At 33.0% G+C, this 12,667-nt stretch overlaps 1 long non-coding RNA gene across 1 annotated transcript; it reads left to right on the top strand.

The window, feature by feature from the left end:
- The first annotated feature begins 2,957 nt into the window (after nucleotides 1–2,957).
- On the top strand, nucleotides 2,958–12,601 carry LOC135740926 (uncharacterized). Its single transcript, XR_010529306.2, has 3 exons — nucleotides 2,958–3,171; nucleotides 5,200–5,347; nucleotides 8,608–12,601. It is a non-coding gene; the product is annotated as an uncharacterized lncRNA (long non-coding RNA).
- The last annotated feature ends 66 nt before the right edge of the window (nucleotides 12,602–12,667 follow it).

Below are 12,667 nucleotides of genomic sequence, written 5' to 3'. Positions count from 1 at the left end.
AACATAAATCATAAATACACTATGTGCATTGAAACAAACCTGATGCATGCTTTTAAAACATTTTTATTTTATTTTAAAGATTTTAGAATTTTTCATCTTGCCAAACCGTTTTTGTCACTGACCCATTTGTGTTTTGAGGGGATGTGCAACAAAAGCTTAATATTTAATGTCTTGAATGTTTGGTTTTGCAAACATGCCGTTGGTGCATATCAATTGTGACGCATATCAATCTAGAATGACGCAAAAGTCGCATGAATTCTGATATGACTGTTCAGACTGTTCACATTGCAAAACATATGATTTAGAACCACATTTGGAAGTGGCTCGAATCAGAATCAAAAATATCAGATTTAATGTGGTTGGTGCTGTTCACACTGTCATGCAAAGAGACAGACATGGGTCACATATGAGCAAAAAATCGGATTTTGACTGCAGTCTCAACGTAGTTGTGTAATTTGATTTGGGTCACAGATCCCAACTGATCCTCTCAGACATTTCATTAAAGTGAATTGATGTCTTATTCTAATTAGTAGGGGTGCTCCGATTAATGCCTATATACACTAATAATATGTTGTTGTTTAAAGGTTTGGTTCTTTCTGTTTTGAAGCTTTGATTGTGTTTACAGTGCGCAATATAAAGGGAACATCTTGGTTATGGATGTAACCCTCATTCCCTGAAGGAAGGGAATGCTGTCCCTTCGCCACCTTTTCTGTACCACTGCTGAGCATCTGGTCTATTTGGCTCAGCTCCTCAATGAAAACCTGAATATGCACTGCACCTGCCACCTATTTATACACTTCCGGCAGGCCATGGCCAACAGATGCAAATACCGCATGCCAATGTGCAATTTGGCTCTTTTTAGTTACCTGAAGCAAGTTGGTCCCTCGAGTTCCCTATTTATCAGTCATCAACGTGACATCTTCATTGCCTTCAGAGGGAAGCGAGAAGAATCTGAGGTTACCACAATGATTTACATGACACTATTTTGAAAACAGGGAAGGAAGATCGCTGTTTTAAAGGTCCCATTCTTTCTGTTTGTGTTTACAGTGCGCAATATAACATGCGTTCATATTTCGTGTGTAAAAAACGCAGTATTTTTCACCTAATTTACTTATCTAGCGCTGTTTTCACTGTCCTCAAAACGGACTGATGTCTTTCTTGTTCTATGAAGTCCCTCTTTTCAGAAATAAGTTTCGAGTTCAATGATATGAGATTTGTTCTATGAAGTGACATGATTATATACACTCACCTAAAGGATTATTAGGAACACCTGTTCAATTTCTTATTATCCAATCAACCAATCACATGGCAGTTGCTTCAATGCATTTAGGGGTTTGGTCCTGGTCAAGACAATCTCCTGAACTCCAAACTGAATGTCAGAATGGGAAAGAAAGGTGATTTAAGCAACTTTGAGCGTGGCATGGTTGTTGGTGCCAGACGGGCCGGTCTGAGTATTTCACAATCTGCTCAATTACTGGGATTTACACGCACAACCATTTCTAGGGTTTACAAAGAATGGTGTGAAAAGGGAAAAACGTCCAGTATGCGTCAGTCCTGTGGGCGAAAATGCCTTGTTGTTGCTTGAGGTCAGAGGAGAACGGGCCGACTGATTCAAGCTGATAGAAGAGCAACTTTGACTGAAATAACCACTCGTTACAACCGAGGTATGCAGCAAAGCATTTGTAAATCCACAACACGCACAACCTTGAGGTGGTGGGCTACAACAGCAGAAGACCCACCGGGTACCACTCATCTCCACTACAAATTGGAAAAAGAGGCTACAATTTGCACAAACTCACTTTCAGCACCTTGTTGAATCAATGCCACGTAGAATTAAGGCAGTTCTGAAGGCGAAAAGGGGTCATACACAGTATTAGTATGGTGTTCCTAATAATCCTTTAGGTGAGTGTATATATGTGTGGTATGCAGCAAAGCATTTGTGAAGCCACAACACACACAACCTTGAGGCGGTGGGCTACAACAGCAAAAAAAACCACCGGGTACCACTCATCTCCACTACAAATTGGAAAAAGAGGTTTTATTAAGTTAGAATCCTTAAAAATGATCTCCACTTAAAGTGTTGTAAAAAAAAATCTTTATTTAGAAATGAGTCTCATCATGTATTTATTTTGTTGATTTGGAGAATATATTGACCATAAAACTTTTTTTAAAAAGAGTGACTCTTTACTTTTGCGGGGAACTTATGGTGTGAGCTACTGTACAATGAGCAGATATGGTAAAATGTGCTTGGAAAACAAATGTGATCAAAATATTGACTTGCATGGACACACTGTATAAACAGTAACTGCATGAATGATGAACTTCTGCTTCTTGCTGGCCATTAGTATATATGTAATATTTCATGTATTTTATTGTGTTGTGAATGTTTAGGGTTTGATCTCATGAGGGAATCCCTGTGTGATAAATTCCCTCAGTCAAGACTCCCGCAGTCGTCTCCTCCTCCTCCTGTCCTCTGTTGATCTGCAATGCAGTGTCAGGGTTTTCCCAACACACATGAGTTTCATCTGCAGTCTTTCTCATCCTGAAATCTGTATTGAACAGTGTTATACCGCCCCTCACAGGAATAACATAATATTAAACCTGTTGTCCACAACAAGACGTTTCTCAAACGTGAAACAAATATTGGATTTTTATTCAAACAATAATATTTCGGGTGAAGGGTTAAAAAGCGTGCCGTGAATTTGACGTCACGTCTTGTTGCCATGCCTCGTCATGACATGATGTCTGTTGTCTTGTGGTTTAATAAACAGAACTCAACACATACTGTTAGAGATTTTATTGTAATCCAAACATCACCTACATTTATTTTTCACATACAGTAAAGAGGATAGTTTGGCTGACCTCTCTGTGCACTATCACGGTCTTTTATACGGTGTGTGATGATGTCATCAAAACAGCGGCAGCATCAGCGAGCTCTGTGATTGGTGGAGAGACGAGGATCATGTGTTGTTGTTGCTCGCTGACAGAAGTGCTGAGTTGACTCTCATGTTAAAGCGCTCGCTGGAGTTGATGCACTTTCTATTGTCCCACACAGTTGTTTTTTTTCCATCCTGGTTGAACTTTCTAGCGGGACACTTGGTCCGTTAGCATCATATATGCGACTCAGGAGGGCGCAGGGGGCAAAGCCTAACAAATGTGTGGAGTCAACTGGTAAGAAACTATTTCAGGTTTTATTTATTAGTGGAAAATATGTTTCGAGATAAAATACCAATTACAAACTTCTAAATGGAGTCTAAATGTTTATTGAATATCTGTTAAGGTAATCATAAAATAATGTAATGATTTTCATCATTCAAGCATGTGAAATATAGTTTGGCTTGGAAGTTTGTCTTTTTAACTAAACTAACTAAAATGTACATGTTGGTTTGAGTTCATCTAGACACATTTTGACTGCATGATATTTTGAGTATAAGTATAATTGTGATGCTTTATTAATTTCTTCAGTAAATAACCCTGTTTGATAGATATGTCAAGGCAGAAAAAACAATATACTTAATCTATAAGTTACAAATTGCAAAATATACACTAACTTTACAAACATCAATGTGTGTATATAACATTTGTAAAGGGTTTTACCTTCTGCTAAATGCAGTTACATCAGGCTTTATATCCAATAGTGAAGTACAATCTGATGAAAATGAAGCTGTTTGTTTTTTTTATATGTTGATCATTGACATTAAGAGAAACACAAACATTAGTTACAGAAATCGTTCCAAAAACCTCCTAGATGACAGAAACGGATAAAGAGAACAACAAGACTGTAAAACAAACAATGTGTTAGCAGATTTAACATTAAATCCCACTGGAGGAGACAACAATGGTTCAGTAAGATCTAACCATTACTAGATCTCTCTCTGGCCCATCCAGCAAAAGTTTAAACAAATGAATTTTGATATTTTTACCATCGAGCTAATGAAAAACATGTTATAGGAAAGCTCAGAGAGGTCTATGAGAGAAGTATTTGGGTTAGTAGTGAGGGTTTGGGTCAAAAACAGTTTGGCAAGATGAGAAATTCAATAAAAAAACTTGTTTTAAAAGCATGCATCAGGTTTATTTATGTTAATTTTATGCAATAAAAAAATGACATTTGCACCACTTTTATGAAAGTTAAGACTGAATGGACCTTAAAATGTCAAATGGTGTAACCGCCAATTGCGTCAAAAAATAAAAATATTAAATATTTTATCTACCTTGATGGCATGTAAGTGTAATCATAAAAAATTAAAAAACATTTAAAATATAATTTTATAAGTTTTTTCATAATGTACATTTTAATGCGTTTTTGTATTATTTGTCCTGACATAATGTTAAAAAAGCTCTGTTTTCTAAATAATCTTTGACAAATGATGTAAAAAAATATGTACAAAATCATATTACACTAAACTAGATTGAGATCACATTTTTAATAAAAAAATGACTAGTTACACCAATTGACAAAGACCGGTTACACCACATTGACATTTTTGCAATTATTCCGCAAATATTCTTTCAAAATGAAATAAAACCAGAAATTTTAGACTCAAAAAGAGAATGTATGCAAGTAATCTGCAATATTATGTTGAAATTTTAACCCTTTTAGATTTATCCACACGTACAAAAAATAATTAACGTCACATCATTGACCCATTTAACCTGAATGTGATGCCGTCATATTAATTCGTACGACCATATTCGTGCATTTTTGTACAATATGCCCCTGTGACACAGTGGGTTTAGGGGCGGGATTAGCTGTGGAATTTCAATAGCGTTTTTTATACCTTTTTAAATTATACCTTTTTGTATGATTCACTTCGTAGCAAACTGTGTGGAAACCGCAGGGTTTTCTGCAAAATTCATAGTTGATTTGTAATCAGGTCGACATCCAATATCCAATGATGATGAATTTGACCATTAGCTTGTCATAGGAATCAGCTAGGGAACGCTGCTATATTCGCCTGTATTTTGAATTCATGGACGATGCCAAACTTTTGTGCTGCCTACTAGCACCATGCATTATATTTAGATTTTCTTAATATCAAAACTTAACATTTTCTCTGGACTCAATGCTAAATACATGTCTGACTGTTGGAACGGAAAAAAACCCCTAGAAAATAGCATTCATGATGATTTTTGGTGATTTTATTTCCGTTACACATCAGTAAGAATCATCAGTGATGTATACGTTTGAATGTGTTTCAGGTTTCCCAAGGGGACGTTACTGAGAAGCTGGCTCACAAAGTCCCGACCGAGACTACTGCTCCTCATTGCTGGTCTGAAGAGACCTCAGGTCACCCTCATGAGGAGAAAACGGATGAAACGTACAAAAGTAGCCAAGGCCACGTAAGCGGTAAATATGGTTGTTACTGTATGTCTGAGTCATCACAATACAGTTATATTGAATAAGAACAGATCAAGAAAAATAACAACACTTATTACACGGCTCTCTGGAATGCTTGATTCTGATTGGTCAGTTGAGACATTTGCAGGTTCGTTCTTTTCGAATAATAACCGCTCCAAAATAATAACGCATAGCCGGTGCTACTTTTACGAGTAAGATCGCTCTGCGCCAATAAAGATCAATAAAGATTACTGTCTGTTTGGCGCCATCTTGTGACAAACACTCGACAACCACGACAAGACACAGAGAGCTTACTGAGACTGAACTTGACAAAATAGAGCATGACAGCTACGAAGCCAACACACAAAAAAATACAGAATGGGCATTAAAACTTCTCAAAGACTGGCTAAAAGAGAAAAAAATGGAGACAGACAAGTATGAAGCAGAGGATCTTAATAAGGTATTACGATCATTTTATGCATCTGTGCAAAGTTTCGCGGAAGGATAAAAATGTTAATTTAAAACAAATATGCCAATAAAATGTTTCAAATTCATATTCATGTCCAGTTTTTTTTCTTATGTGACAAGTAGCCGTGTAATAAGCGGGATAATGTAGAGTCAGCCGGTAGTTATCGGGAAATAAGCCCCTTCAGTGTGATACAAGACCCTCCGCTTCGCGTCGGGTCCTGATCACACTGTCGGGGCTTATTTCCCGATAACTACCGGCTGCCTCTACATTATCCCTTACATAATGTAAAGGTACAGACCCAAAGATCAGCTAAATGGATTCCAAAAAGATAAGAATCTAATATTTAACTCTAGAGGAGCTGGAAAATGAGCCTACTTTCAAAAATTGTGGCGTGTCCCTTTAAGTGCCATATAGCACCTGGTGCATAGCACTACACTGCAAAAATTATTTTCAAGAAAACATTTTCTTAGAATTTTTGTCCTGTTTTCAGTAAAAATATCTAAAAATTCTTATATTAAGATGCTTTTTCTTGATGAGCAAAACAACCCAAGAAAATAAGTCTAGTTTTTAGACCGAAAATAAAAATTGAAGTGATTTTGTGCATAAAACAAGCAAAAAACTGCCAATGGGGTAAGCAAATTTTTCTTGATTTTTTCTTGAATTTAGTGTTTAAGAAAATTTTTTTTTTTTTTTACAGATTTTTGCTTACCCCATTGGCAGATTTTTGTGCTTGTTTTATCCACAAAATCAAAATGAAAACAAGACAAAAATATTAAGAATTTTTTTCTTGAGAATCAAGTGGACAGCTAATTGAGGCTTTTGCACATTATGTAATCTTTTCAACCGTAATTGTAATCCCGATTCGATTACTTGTGCAGCCCTAGAACATACTATCTTATTGATATGTGTCTTGTGTTCCTGTATAGCTCCTGAAAATAACTACAATGAAACCGAACCCCTGATCCAAACGTCATAGGGGTCAAGGCAAATTCGTACCAAAACGTTGTATGAATTAATATAAATTATCCAATTCATATATGTATGAATTCTCATGCACTGCAAAAACTGACTTTCTTACTTTGTATTTTTGTCTTGCTTTCAGTAAAAATATCAAAATATTCTTAAATTAAGATGTATTTTCTTGATGAGAAAAATTACGTAAAAAACTTATCTAGTTTTTAGACAAAAATATTAAATATCAATTTAAGCAAATTAGTGCTTAAAACAAGCAAAAAAAAATCTGCCAGTGGAATAAGAAACATTTTCTTGAATTAAGTGTTTATGAAAAAATTATTTTAGGCACTAATTTACTAAAAGTTTATATATTTTTGTCTTAAAACAAGACTTATTGTCTTAATCTTATTTTGAGATTTTTAGATATTTTTACTGAAAAGAAGACAAAAATACTAAGTACATTGCAAAAAAATAAATAAAAATGATTTTCAAGAAAAACAGTTCTTAGTATTTTTGTCTTGTTTTCAGTAAAAATATCTAAAAATACTTAAATTAAGATGCTTTTTCTTGATGAGCAAAACGACCCAAGTAAATAAGTCTAGTTTTTAGACCAAAAATATCAAATTTAAGTGATTTTGTGCATAAAACTAGCAAAAGTTCTGCCAATGGGGTAAGCAAAAAAATCTTGGACATTTTTCTTAAACACTAAATTCAAGAAAAAATTGCTTACCCCATTGGCAGATTTTTTTTTGCTTTTTTATGCACCAAATCATTTAAATTTGATATTTTTGGTCTAGAAACTAGACTTATTTTCTTGGGTCATTCTGCTCATCAAGAAAAAGCATCTTCATTTAAGAATTTTTAGATATTTTACTGAAAACAAGACAAAAATACTAAGTACACTCCAAAAAAAAAAAATATTTTCAAGAAAAACATTTCTTAGTATTTTTGTCTTAAATACTTAAATGAAGATGCTTTTTCTTGATGAGCAAAACGACCCAAGAAAATAAGTCTAGTTTTTAGACCAAAAATATCAAATTTAAGTGATTTTGTGCATAAAACTAGCAAAAAAAATCTGCCAATGGGGTAAGCAAAAAAATCTTGAAAATTTTCTTAAACACTAAATTCAAGAAAAAATTGCTTACCCCATTGGCAGATTTTTTTTTTGCTTGTTTTATGCACAAAATCACTTAAATTTGATATTTTTGGTCTAGAAACTAGACTTATTTTCTTGGGTCGTTCTGCTCATCAAGAAAAAGCATCTTCATTTAAGAATTTTTTGATATTTTTACTGAAAACAAGACAAAAATACTAAGTACACTGCAAAAAAAAAATGATTTTCAAGAAAAACATTTCTTAGTATTTTTGTCTTGTTTTTAGTAAAAATATAAAAAATACTTAAATGAAGATGCTTTTTCTTGATGAGCAAAACGACCCAAGAAAATAAGTCTAGTTTCTAGACCAAAAATATTAAATTTAAGTGATTTTGTGCATAAAACTAGCAAAAAAAATCTGCCAATGGGGTAAGCAAAAAAATCTTGGACATTTTTCTTAAACACTAAATTCAATGAAAAATTGCTTACCCCATTGGCAGATTCTTTTGCTTGTTTTATGCACAAAATCACTTAAATTTGATATTTTTGGTCTAGAAACTAGACTTATTTTCTTGAGTCGTTCTGCTCATCAAGAAAAAGCATCTTAATTTAAGAATTTTTAGATATTTTTACTGAAAACAAGACAAAAATACTAAAAACATTTTTTCTTGAAAATCTTGCATAAATAAACTACAATTTTAACCTAACAAAGAAGAATTTCCACAAAAATCTAACCTTAACTTGTGTTACAGAAGCTGTCATCACATGCCACATTTCAGCTGAATCTCTGACGAACAGAGAAACCTCATCTGTTACCTACATGGACCCAGAAACAGAGGAACCACGTTATCGAACTAAACTCCAATGCAAACCCAGAACGGTTTCAGAATTAGTTGTAAAAATGAGAGATTTTCCTAAAAGATCCCGGGCTCCTGACTGACATCTCTTCATCTTTAATGCAGTACAGTGTGTGTGGCTGTACATTGGGTTGACATTGTTTTCTTCTGTGTTATCTGCTCAAGATTTCAGCGATTTTTAGTTTTGATTCTAAATGAGGTGTGAGTGAATTAAACACTCGGAAAACGGCTGGGTTATTTTTACCCATGTTGTTGGGTAAATATTGGACTGAACGCATGCTGGGTTAAAAATGACTTAATGTTGTATGGGGCCATTTTAACCCAGCAGTGTTTTCGGTCCAATATGGGTCAAAAAATAACCTAGACGTTTATAGAGTGAATGAAAAGAAAAACAGAGATCATGTATAGATGTTATGAGCTGGTAACTATCACACACCAGTGGCTTTTTTATCCTGCAAAGACAAAGAGATTCAAACAAAACCTGTGAACCTCCTGATTAGTAAAACATTACCATAAAGACCAAAAATACCAAACACAATAAGAATCTTTATCTATACACAGTACTGTGCAAATGTCTTTTTGTTTTAGAAGTTTTAATGTCCATCCATATTTATTTTTCAATCTATTTTATTAAGATACAAACAGAAAATACAGGAAATATGTACAAAAAATAAAAAAAATTAATTTTCAGGCATCGTCTGTGTTTAGTGTGACCTCTCTTGGTGTTTTTGAGCAGAATGAAGTAAAAGACTAATTTCTTTAAAATTAGAAATTAGGATTTAATTTTATTCAGGTTTAAGAGATCCTGCAGTTTCCTGCTATTGCTCAAGTGGAAGGGGAGTTTACCCTAAAAACCTGCCACATCAGTTTACATTTTATACAGTTTTTAATACTACATACACGTTTTCTGTATTTTCTGGATGTATTTTATTAAAGAGACTGAGAAACAATTATATATGATCACTATAACATTGCAAAAACAACTAATCTAATTCTGGCATGGTGGCCTAAAACTTTTGCACAGTACTGTATTTTTTTTACAATACTGAAAATTTGAGCTTTTTAATGCAAACTAGTTTTTTATTTTTATCCTGTACTCGGTCTGAATCAGCTCAATAAACTTCTAGCCACAAGCACAATGCATCATATAATATGCTTATATAGTTTGAACATTTACTAAATCATTTTCTCTTTAAACAACTTTGTCTTTTGTGTTCATATCGTCTCATATCTTTAGCTACTGTGTCAAATCACACATTTTGAAATCTTTGTTTGAAGTATCACATTTATTTTCATTTCATTTTATGATTCTTTGAATAAACATGAAACACTTATGTCTTATTTCTCCCTTGTTATTAACACATTGGGTCTTATTCACTAAACATGCATACGCACAAATTTGTTCGTAAAATGTGCGTTTGAATGTTTAAACTTACAAATCATGACTTATAATACTAAATTTTATTTTAAATGTATATAAACTTACAAGAAGACCACACGTACGCAATAATCATGAACAAGATAAAAATATATATTTTATATTACACAGATATATACACTTTAAAAAATTATTTTCAAGAAAAAAATTTCTTAGTATTTTTGTCTTGTTTTCAGTAAAAATATCTAAAAATTCTTAAATTAAGATGCTTTTTCTTGATGAGCAAAACGACCCAAGAAAATAAGTCTAGTTTTTAGACCAAAAATATCACATTTAAGTGATTTTGTGCATAAAACAAGCAAAAAAATCTGCCAAGGGGGTAAGCAAATTTTTCTTGAATTTAGTATTTAAGCAAACGAAAAAAATTATTTTTTTTGCTTACCCCATTGGCAGATTTTTTTGCTTGTTTTAGGCACAAACTCAATTACATTTATATTTTTGGCCTAAAAACTAGACTTAATTTAAGAATTTTTAGATATTTTTACTGAAAACAAGACAAAAATAATGTCAAATTTTTTTTTTGCAGTGCATTATAGGGTTATTTTTCCTTGTTCATGATTATGGCACGTGTGGTCGAAGTTGTTCTTGTGGTTTTTTTTTTCAATTTGGGTATGAAAGCTGTTGTTGAATCATGATTTGTAAGTTAAAATGTCCGTACGCACTTTTTACGGAAAAATGTGTGCGTACACATGCTTAGTAAATGAGCCCCAATGTTATTAACATATTATCCCTTGTTATTATCACAGTGATGTTATCATATATTATAAAATCGAAAAAACAAAACATAGTAAAAATTAAAGTCTTTCCATATTATATTAATTATTCCTTCGATACAAATATTGTCCATATTATGTGTACACATCAATCCACCGATATTATTATGCTTTTAACATTTACATAGCAAATGAATTGACATAATTTAGCTAAAATTTACATTACACAATTTAGCTAAAATTAACCACATCACACCATGTTATAATGATTTTACACTACAGAAAGGATACACATTTCCATGAGACCCATGGGCGCCGAAAACGAAAACAATGTGGGTGAATCCAAAATATTTACTGGAGTAAATGCCATTTTTTTTGTTTTCTCGTACCTTTAAATTAAACAATTGCTTTTATAACCTAAAAGTTTACCTTGTTGTGGTCATGCACGAAATGGAGTTTACTTAAATGAGTCAAGTGCACTGCAAAAAATTATTTTCAAGAAAAAAATTTATTTTGTCTTCTTATCAGTAAAAATATCTAAAAATTAAGATGCTTTTTCTTGATGAGCAAAACGACCCAAGAAAATAAGTCTAGTTTTTAGACCAAAAATATCAAATTTAAGTGATTTTGTGCATACAAATGTGCATAAAAATTTTTCTTGACTTAAGTATTTAAGAAAAATGTTCAAGATTTTTTTGCTTACCCCTTTGGCAGATTTTTTTGCTTGTTTTTGCACAAAATCACTTAAATTTGATATTTTAGGTCTAAAAACTAGACTTATTTTCTTGGGTCGTTTTGTTCATCACGAAAAAGCATCTTAATTTAAGAATTTTTAGATATTTTTTACTGAAAACAAGACAAAATTACTAAAAAATTTTTTTTGAAAATTAATTTTTTACAGTGTGGAATGGATTTGAGGGAGCAGCAGTGTGAAAGTCAAGGCTGCAGCTAAAAAACGGGGAAAGGAGCTACAATTTTCAAGGAATTCCTCAAGTGGAATGATGGCGCTTTGACAAGTTAAAGGCGGGGTGTGTGATTAAAAAAAAAAAAAATTTGGAAAATGGAGTCGGGCCAAGTACCAAAACACACTTGTAGCCAATCAGCAGCCTAGGTTGCGTATGTTTGGGGTGGGTCTATCAAAAGAAGGTCCAGATTATATTGGGGTAGGGGCGTGTTTGTTTAGGTGATTTTAAATGTCAACACTGGCTTTCAGCAATGCAAAAAATTATTTTTAAGAAAAAAATTCGTAGTATTTTTGTCTTCAGTAAAAATATTTAAAATTCTTAATTTAAGATGCTTTTTCTTGATGAGCAAAAGAACCCAAGAAAATAAGTCGTTTTTAGACGAAAAATATCAAATTTAAGTGATTTTGTGCATAAAACAAGCAAAAAAATCTGCCAATGGGGTAAGCAAAAAAATCTTGAACATTTTTCTTTAAAGGAACAGTATGTAGGATTGTGGCCAAAACTGGTATTGCAATCACAAAACTTGTGGCTAAAACTGGTACTGCAATCACACAACTAGTGGCCAATACACAACATGACAACATAAACATCAGTTGAGGGCTGCAACTCCACTTTTTAAATGACAATATCCTAGCCAGACCACTGTTGTGAGTGATATAAGTATTTGAAATGAAAATTATTTCTTAATGTCTAGTGACATATCAGGGCCATTTTATGATTAATTTATATAAATTTATTACATACTGTTCCTTTAACACTAAATTCCAGAAAAATTTGCCAACCTCATTGGCAGATTTTTTTGCTTGTTTTATGCACAAAATCACTTAAATTTAATATTT

Source organism: Paramisgurnus dabryanus, chromosome 24 (assembly GCF_030506205.2).
Source record: "Paramisgurnus dabryanus chromosome 24, PD_genome_1.1, whole genome shotgun sequence".
Taxonomy (NCBI): domain Eukaryota; kingdom Metazoa; phylum Chordata; class Actinopteri; order Cypriniformes; family Cobitidae; genus Paramisgurnus; species Paramisgurnus dabryanus.
This window is presented reverse-complemented; position numbering and strand designations above follow the sequence as displayed.